Below are 9,753 nucleotides of genomic sequence, written 5' to 3' on the forward strand. Positions count from 1 at the left end.
CAGGTTAGTTGGGCGCTGAAGTGGTTACGAGAGCAGCAATTGATTTTATTTTGAATCGGTGGGTGTTCAAAACTCAAAAACCCTTTTGTAAAGGTAGTGGTGAAGCTTTCACCTGAGAGGAGGAGGGAAGGAATCTCAAAGAGCATCTCACGCACTAATACTGAATAAAATAAAAGTACAGCCAGGTAGGCAAATAGGACATCCTAGGGGAGGCTTAAGTACAAAAATCTAGCCTCTAGTAGGGGGTACCGGTTGAAATTAATTCAAAAAAACGAGGAATATAGGGAGATGCCCCTCGGTGATTAAAGAGGAAAAGAAATGAGATGGCACGTGGCAGGAGATGAGCAGCCGGGCAAGTATGCAGCAGGAGACGAGATGAGCAGCCAGTCAACGTTATTCAGTTGCCGTTGTAGAGTAAACCAGTGAGGGGGCCATGCGCAATGGGGTTGGGGAAGGAGTCTTTGAAAAAAAATATATTAAAAGTCAACTTCCAGGCAGCGACCTCCTTGCGATGTTCTGGTTAGCATGGAAACTCTTGTCTCGTAGAAGCGAGTGCCAGAGCTCGATTCTGGTTGGGAGTTTTGCATCACTACATCCGTTGCTACGATGAGATGGGGGAGAGGAGCTAGTAGTAGTAGGGCGTACCGGCTAGGAGAATTCTTTAAAAAATGAGAATCTATTGAGATTCGTTTAGAGGAAAAGTCAAGGAATGGCATGTGTTGGGCGACGCAACAAGCAGAGCAGGTAAGGGCGAGAGATGAGTAGATGAGCATAATGCACGCAGGGATTGAGGCCGATGGGTAGAGGAGCAGGTGACATGTCGTGCGTAACATTTTTTTATTGCTTGAGTTGCCACAAAGAGCAGTTGAACGAGCTTTCTCGAGTGGTTACGGGAGCAGATCAGGAAGTCGTTACTTTGACCATGAGGGTTCGAATCATGTCTTCACTTTTGTAAGTAAGGGAAGAAAATTCCTAACGGGCATGAAAGCGAATTCGGAGAAATTTCAAGAATGAATATGAGATGAGCTAGCAGGGGGTACAGCTAGAGAGAGTAGAAGCCTAACAGTGAGCAAACTAAGCAATAGCCGGGGGGTCATCAATTTCATTCGACAAGTCCTTAAGGAAACGGTTGTCCTCTTCAATTTGGGACTCCAGGTGGCTGATGTTGATGTTCAGATTTTGTTCCCATTCATCTCTCATCCTTTGACAATCATCGATGGCCATAGAGGTGGGGTGGTTGACAACATTGCAGGAGTAGTAGTAGTTTGCATCCTACAAAACTGCTTTATGAGCACAATAGATAACAAGCTCGTCTCTAGCAATCTTTACAGCCTGCAAGTTCACATCATAACAAAATTCTCTCAAACTTGGAGTTTGGTAAGGCCCCTCAAAAATCATAAGGTTCCTCTCTTTCCAAATTATCCAGAGGAACTCCACTCTGGCCTTGTTCCAAAATAGGCTAAGGAAGCCAACATAATCCCCAAGCAAGGCCTATTTTCAATTAGGAGAGAAACCTAGAATTTTGACCAAGGGTGAGAAAACATATTTGTTTGCAGGGCAAGCAACAAATAAATGACATATATTATCAATATCCTTGTTACACTTGCAACATCTTACATCCCCAAGTTGAGCCTGAATCATCCTTTTGCCTATCCAGATGGCTTTGTGTAGTATAAGCCACATCATAACAGACTTTTTTGGCTCCAGAGATGGAGCCTACAGTGATTGAAACTTAAAAGTATCAATGTTTAAGTGAGTAATTAGCTTTCCATCTGCAATTCAAAGTGACATGTAGAGGGGAAGGAAGGTCAGGGGGATCTCATGTGGGTTTGAACCCTCCTTTCCAAGTGAGTTCTAGCTACAGAGGTCTCTGAAGAGTCCATGTAAGATTAGAGGGAATCTCCCTAATTCTAGCCCTTATGATTGTAAGGTCACAAGGATGATCTCTCAACCTTAATGAGAGCTCTAGGTCTGTGAGCCAATCATGTTCCAGGGAGTCCCACAGTTGGGAGGAATGCCAAGGATATCTAAAGCCAATCCCCACATGGAGTCACACGAGGGAAAGCATCCACCAATTCCAAAGAGAGTTTTTGATGAGGATTGAAAGTGGTTTCTGGCCAACGTTAGATTTTGATCATTAGTAGTGATGGGAGAAGAAGCAATAGAGAAAGGTGTCCTTTCTCTATCATTCTTTTTAACGAATTGATTTGAACATCTCCTTGGTGGGCCGTTCTACCTTCCCTGCCCAACCACTGTTTAAAGAAAGCAGAAGTGTGTTTGTACATGACTTCTTCCTCTTGCCATAGTGTTTGCCCGAGGCCAATGATAAAGGATTGACCAATAGTAGAAGGCTTCATTGTTTCTAGGCTAGCCATCTCCGCGTATATTTTATCTCTCCTCTTTTTCCTCATAAGAGTTACCTCCTTCCTAACCTAGATAAGACTAGCTTGGGTGTCCTTGAGTACTTAACTCTAACCTTTGGACGGGGATTTGTACTTAGAGAAAGACTTCTTCCATATGTCGTTAATGGTTCGATTGACCACATGGAGGTGAAATAGAGAGGGATTAATGTGAAACCACTGGTTCTTGACTTTAGAATCTTTTATCATATATAGTAATAGATTGGGAATAATGATCAGAAATGCAAGAAGTGTATTTGGGTTTAGCTTTGACCTTGGTGAATGAGTTAATCAAGGTTATGTCCATGTAACACATGTTTAGTAGTTTTTCCAGGTAAACTCACCTTCTGTTCCTACGTCCCACAACTAAAGATGATTTTTAAGGGCCTCCTACGCTATCTACTCAGCCTCCTTTATTGTGGTTCCCTTAGCAAGGAATTAGTTAGTTATAACCTCAAAAATATTAAAATCCAAGCCATGATGATTGAACCTTGTAGGACCTGCAGTTCTTGCCAAAGCTTATCCCTATCTAAGACTAACCCTCCCGTGTACACACCCACTAGTTTAGCATCGTAAGGTGAAGAGAGGGATACCACTCACCGGTTATGCCCTCTCTAAGCAATACTTAGAATGTCATTCCATTTGTTGGGAAGAAGAAGGGGAGACCGGTTGCTTAAACTATGCAACACATGCTCACAAACATCACCATCAACCTGTCCACCTCTTTTCCCAATTTCCAAGCACACACACACACCCCTAGACTATGACACACACACACACACACACACACACACACAACATAAAATTGACATAGACAAGATTTTAAGAGTATGTAAGAGAATTGTAAGGGATGGAGACTTGATTAGAGAGTACACAACAAATAGAACATAGCATAAGAGAGTAGGGAAGAGAATTTGCAAGAGAAAGGCCTAAATTTAGCCCCAAAGTGCACGGCACCTCTCTTGTGGAGTTGGTATTTAATATATTGTTTGTGAGTTTAAGGTGCCAAAAATTGAGGACCCTCTTTTACAACCACTTCACTTATGTAAATGAGTGAAGCTCATTAGTTCTTGCATGACCTATAAGAGGAGTTCCCACTACAATTATTTACAGAGCCATAGTGGCTTATTGAAATGAAATTCTAAAATATTATGCGAATATAAAATGGCCAAGAGTAATTTTCGGTGCCTCTTCATCAACTCTCTGCATTCCACTCTACAAAATCATCATCATCAACTCAATTAAAAAAATAAATAGACAGCACATAATTAACCATTACGCCAGCTATCCTAATTGCAGCTAACCACTACAACAAGAGGGTGCCCAGTCTCTTAACATCCCTTCCACCAGGGATAGCAACTGTCCTCATTCGCTCAATAAAGAAATCAACTGGACCGTGAATGATGAGAACTGTGGAGAAGGTCGGGGAAGTTGCGAAAAAACTTTTCAAGCATCCATTTGGCATCCTCTCTAGGGTGGCCCTTGAAAGTCAAAAGGTACGGTTATAAACCATGACAGTGCGTGTAGTGGTGGTCTCATGATCAACTATTTTGTCAGGGATGAGTTGCTCTTCTTGGTCTATAAGTGAAGGTCGATCTTCATAAATGTGGTGTGTAGGGTAGGGGTCCTCTGAATGGTCGTAAAAGACTAATGTGAAATGCATTGTGAATATTCCAATGTGTAGGTAGGTTTAAACGGAAAGAAACATCATTAATGACAATTGAAATTTTAAAAGGTCCATAACAACAAGGAGCAAGCTTAACAAAGACATTGGTATCAACACTTTTGATCCTTTGTTTTTCAATACGAAGTAAAACATGATTACCTTCTTTGAATTGTGTGCCTTCCAGGTGCTTGTTAGCATGCTTAGTGTAAAGTTCTCGTGAGTGTTTAATAGCAGAATGCACACTTTCATAAATATCATGAAAGTTAGTAGTAAAATCATCAGCGAGCAACAGGCACAACATTAGAAAGACGTGAAGCACGAGTAGGAAGAGAGTGACCATATACAACTTCAAATGGAGATTTACACGTGGCAGTGTGAGTGGTGTTGTTATATGCAAATTGTAGAATATGCAGGTAATCATCCCATTTCTTAGGTTGAGAAGAAACATAAGCCTTTAACAAATCAATAATAGTGTTGTTGGTGACTTCGGTTTGACCATTAGATTCAAGATGAAATGCAGAAGTGAAGTCGAGTGTAGTGGCAAGATTTTCAAACACAGTAGTCCAAAAAGCACTACAAAATTTTGAATCTTGATAAAAAATAATCACTTTAGTCAAACCATGATGTGGAAAAACAGTCTTAAGAAACAAAAGTGCAGCTTGATGTGCTGTGAGTGTTTTCTTACAAAGAATGAAATACGCTTGTTTAGAAAACCGGTCAATAATAGTCCAAATCATGTCATGCTTGTGCATTGTGAGTGGAAAACCAGTAACAAAATCCATTGACATGTGTTCCCAAGGTCTTTCAGGAATGGGGAGAGGGTGTAAAAGTCCCAATTTCTTACTTGTTGCTACTTTGATCTTTTGACAAATCAAACAAGTGGAAACATACTATTTAACATCCATTCTCATAGTAGGCCAATAGAAATCACGACATAAATTTTGAAAAGTTGCAGGCAAATCCTCTTTGTCCAGCATAGGGTGGTTTGTGCAATTCTTCAATAATTAATGTACGAAAAGGTTTAGTCACACACAATTTTTGTTTGAAATAAAGGAAGTTTTCTTGAATAGTGTATTCGAGAAACGTGTGCACAAAATTGTCAATCATATGCAACCATGTCGTTTTGAAGTCATCATCATGTGCATAAGTGTCAGGCATAGTGTCAAATGAAGTTCCCGTAATGGTTGATAGATGATTAAGTGAGGGTCTTCTACTCAAAGCATTAGCTACAATGTTTTCTTTACCAAGTTAGTATTGAATGTTGGGCTGAGAACTTTGAATAAAAGCGGCCCACTTAATATGTCTATCATCTATTAAGGGCTAAGAAAGTAAATATTTGATACTTTATTGATCAATTTTTATGATCGAATCAGTACTCACTACATAGTGTTTCCAAATTTTCAATGCATGTACCACAACAGCCAGTTCTTTATCATAAGTACTGAATTTTGTTTCAGAGGGTTTGAATTTACGACTTTCAAAAGCAAGTGGATGGTTATCTTGCATAAGGACTGCACCGATACGTTTTCCACTAGCATCAGTGACTACCACAAAGAATGGTCTTTCAAAATCGGGCAATTGCAATACATGTGCATTAGTCAAAGCGTGTTTAAGTGCATTAAATGAGCTTTCTTGTAAATCAATCCATTCTTAAGGTGTGTTTTTCTTCAACAGGAGAGTCAAATAATGTGACTTGTAAGCAAAATTTCGAACAAATTTCCTGTAATAGCTACAAAGACCGATGAAAAAACGTAGCTCATGCAAGTTTTTGGGTCTAGGCCATGATTGAATGGCTTCAATTTTCTTGGGGTCTACATGTATTCCCTTCCCCGATACAATGTGTCCCAAATATTCAATTTCAGATTGGAAAAATGAACTCTTTTCAGGATTCAAATACAAGTGATTTTGTGCAAGCAGATCAAATACACGTGTTAAGTGCTTTTTATGCTCTTCTTCAGATTTGCTGAATACCAGAATGTCATCAAAAAATACAATCACAAAATCTTGATGGTTAATGAAAATTCTATTCATCATGCGTGTGAATGTGGCTGGTGCATTTGTCAAACCAAATGGCATGACAAGAAATTCATAGTGTCCAATTTGTGTTCTGAAAGCAGTTTTGTAGACATCATGTTCAAACATTTTGACTTGGTGATACCATGATTTAAGGTCAATTTTGCTAAAGATGTTTGCCCTTTCAGTTTGTCTAATAGATCATCCACTCTAGGAATAGGAAACCTATTCTTAATGGTGATCTTGTTTAAAACCCTGCAGTCGATACATATACGAAAGGTTTCATTTTTCTTCTTGACAAGAAGTACTGGAGCTCCGTATGGTGAACTACTAGGTTGGATTAGGCCTCGGTCAAGCAAATCAGTGATTTGAGTTTAATTCCCTATGTGCGGTTGGATTTACACGATAAGGTGCTCTACGAGGAGGTTCACTACCGAGTATAATGTCAATTTTGTGGTCTTCTGGACGTGAAGGTGGAATTCTAGGTTGCAGTTTATGCATGAAACTATCTTTAAATTGTGAGAGAAATTCATCGTGTGTGGAGTTACGTGAAGTTTCAATTTCAGCAGAAATTTGATGTATCAACACTAGATATGTTTTCCCCTATTTTCTAATTGCTCTTTTGGCTTGAGTGTGAGAGAGAAGTGGAAATTTTTGATGTGCTAGTGTTGCTTGGATGGAGAAATTTTTATTATTATGAGTGAGAGACATTGTACGTGTTTTATAATTAATCAATGGGTCAAACTCATGACGAAATGGCATTCCCAAAATCATATCAAGACCATGCAATGGTGCTACCAGAAATGTTCGTGCTTGTGTAAGTTCACCAATGCAAACTTCAACGGTGATTTGGGTTTTACAATTAAAACGTTGATTATTAAAAACAGTTTTAATCTTATGAGGTGATGAGATTTCAGAGAGAGATAGTTGATGTGCCAAGCGTGTAGAAATGAAATTATGGCTACTACCATCATCTAACAGAATGGTGACACTTTCACCCTTAACAGTGCCTTGCAGTTTAAACAAAGTGTGAAGAGATATAAGAGTACCTGAAGATGGATTGTCATCGTTATCATAATCAGGATCATATTCCTCACCGTAGTTAGCTTCCACTTCATTGTCGTCGGGAGTAGCATCTTCGATGAGGTTAAGAGTATCTCCGTTGGGGCGGTTGTTGTTGAAGGGTTCTTGTTAACTCCATTGGAGTGGCCATTGAATTGACCATTGCCCTTAGTAGGACCATTTGGGCACTTATCTACATAGTGACCATACTGAAAACATTTAAAACACTTCACCTTTTTGTTACCATTAGAGTTTGGAGCAGGACGTTGATTGAAAGAATTTTGGTTGCCTCATTGCTATGTGTTGTTGTTATTGTTGCTTGTATGAGGTTGAGCAGTTGTAGGAGAAAAGTCAAATCTACGTCTCTTGAAAAAAGTATGGATTTGATGTTTGTTTCTGTCAAAGTTAGTAGAGAAAGGAGGTCTCTTATTGCAAAAAAGAAGAAAGGAGGTCCACCTTTCTTCTTTTCTGCATTGAGAGCCAAATTAATAGCTTTTGACAAAGAACTTGGTTCGAACATATCTACCTCAACACCAATTTGTAGTGTCAAGCCTGATATGTATTTACGCTTCAATTTCCTGCGACTAACATGTTCAATAGCTTGCAATTGAATTAAAGAGTTCCAAAAACAATCAGTGTAACCCTGCACATCTTCATTTTGACCCTGTCGAATTAAATCCCATTGACATCGTGCTTTACTTTGTATTGTGTAGAAAAATTTGGGGTAAAAACACTTTTTTAAATGCATGCCAGGTACGTGGTCTTTTCTCGTGCTGTTTGGTGGCGTTTCACCACAGTGCAGCGCTGCTAGTGAGATGATTTGATGCACATTTTACCATTTTACGCTCGGGGAAGCCTTTATCATGAAAATAGTCATCTAGCTGACTAACCCATGCTAGAACCGTGCTAGCATATTTAGTGCCATCAAAATCCTTGAAAGTGAAGACTTTTCTGCTAATTTTGTTTTGCTTGGGTGCCGGTGCAGATTTTGTGCGTGCAGAATGCAATAATTTATCTTCAAATTCTTTCCTTCGCATACGTTCATATGTGAGGGATTGTTGCAAATTTAGAAGTTGTTCTGCAATTGTGGGTGCCTGAGGAAGGTGTGGCATGATTGCGTGCTTTTTATATTTCTCTCTCTCTCTCTCTCTCTCTCTCTCTCTCTTTTTGTGTTTTTTAAAATGGTAATGCTTAAAAGGGCTATTTGGTGATATTTACAGATGCAATATGCGGAATAAAAGAGTAAAATAAATAACAAAAATGTAATGTACTTAGCTGAGAAATTGCGCTGGCGTCCAGTCCGGAATGGCGATGCATTAGGAAATTGCTAGAAAAGTGAGTGGTCCGACGGTGTGTCTGCGAGTCAGTCGAATTACGCGGTGCTCGATCTCCCTTATCCCAAAAAGTAATGGTAGTTTTAGCTTTCAATGTAAAATTTTGATTCATAGAGTCGGTTATCTGTGGTTAAAGCAGAATTCTGGAAACTATAATGACGAAAAGTGAACCACCAAAGGTTGTCGTAGATGATCGGCGAGGAATGGATGGCCAATTTTTCCCTTTGAACAGCAAGAGAGATTTTTGAGCTTGTGTGGCCAAGGGAGTCGATGGTTTGATTTTTTTTATTTTTTATTTTTATTGATTGGGTTGGCGGAGACCGGCCAAAGGAATTAGAGAAGGGGTGCACAAGTTCTTAATAAAGGGGGGCCAATTTGGTTCTTGAGTTGGGTGGCCGGCCGAAGTTTTAACTAAGGCCGCTCCTCTTATATAAAGTGTGGAGCCATTGCATGGCGTGCAGAGGAGGGCCGACAGCGCGAGCAGAGAGGGGGAGGTCGATAGAGCCGTGCATAGGCAAATTCAGCCCTCAAGGCGATAGGAGAAAAGCATCCTCATGCCGGGCGCCCCCTTGTGGTGCAAGTCTCGCCAACTTTGAGTGAGGTTGACAAGAGACCGGATTCAAGGAGGAGGTGGTTCCCACACAAACTGCAAGCAAGAGGCAATCCCCGCAGGATTTCTCGTTCTACCTTCTCTTTGTTTACGCCTCTCAATATCGTTGCCCAATGTCAAATCGAATTCCTGACGTGATTCAACTCCTCGAAATGCATCATCTTGTCAATTCCTTCTTTGCAAACCCTCGCAATTTGTCTAGCTTGCAAAGTTGATGTCGTAGAAAAGAAATATCCGACCTTGATCACCAATTTTCTTTTGTGAAACCAGGACGCTTCCAAATCTTCAAGCTCTACTGCTTTCTTCAACTCTTGCTCTCTCCCTCGCCTTCACAATCTACTGGAATTAGCCATCAATTAGAATTGAAATTGAGTGTACCGATTCTCGTTGTTGTGAAGCAAATTAATTTGTCAATTTAGCCATTGATCACCGATTAGCTTCGTTTGCAAATCTGGTATTGCCAATTGCAAATTCCTCTTCTGAATTGGAATTTGATTGCCAATTTTCTCGAACAACCTGGCTCTGATACCACTGTTGGGAAGAAGAAGGAGAGACCTGTTGCATAAACTATTCAACACATGCTCACAAACATCACCATCAACCTGTCCACCTCTTTTCCCAATTTCCAAGTGCACACACACACACCTAGACTATGACACACACACACAC

This window comes from Adiantum capillus-veneris, chromosome 23, assembly GCF_014529385.1.
Source record: "Adiantum capillus-veneris isolate H3 chromosome 23, ASM1452938v2, whole genome shotgun sequence".
Taxonomy (NCBI): domain Eukaryota; kingdom Viridiplantae; phylum Streptophyta; class Polypodiopsida; order Polypodiales; family Pteridaceae; genus Adiantum; species Adiantum capillus-veneris.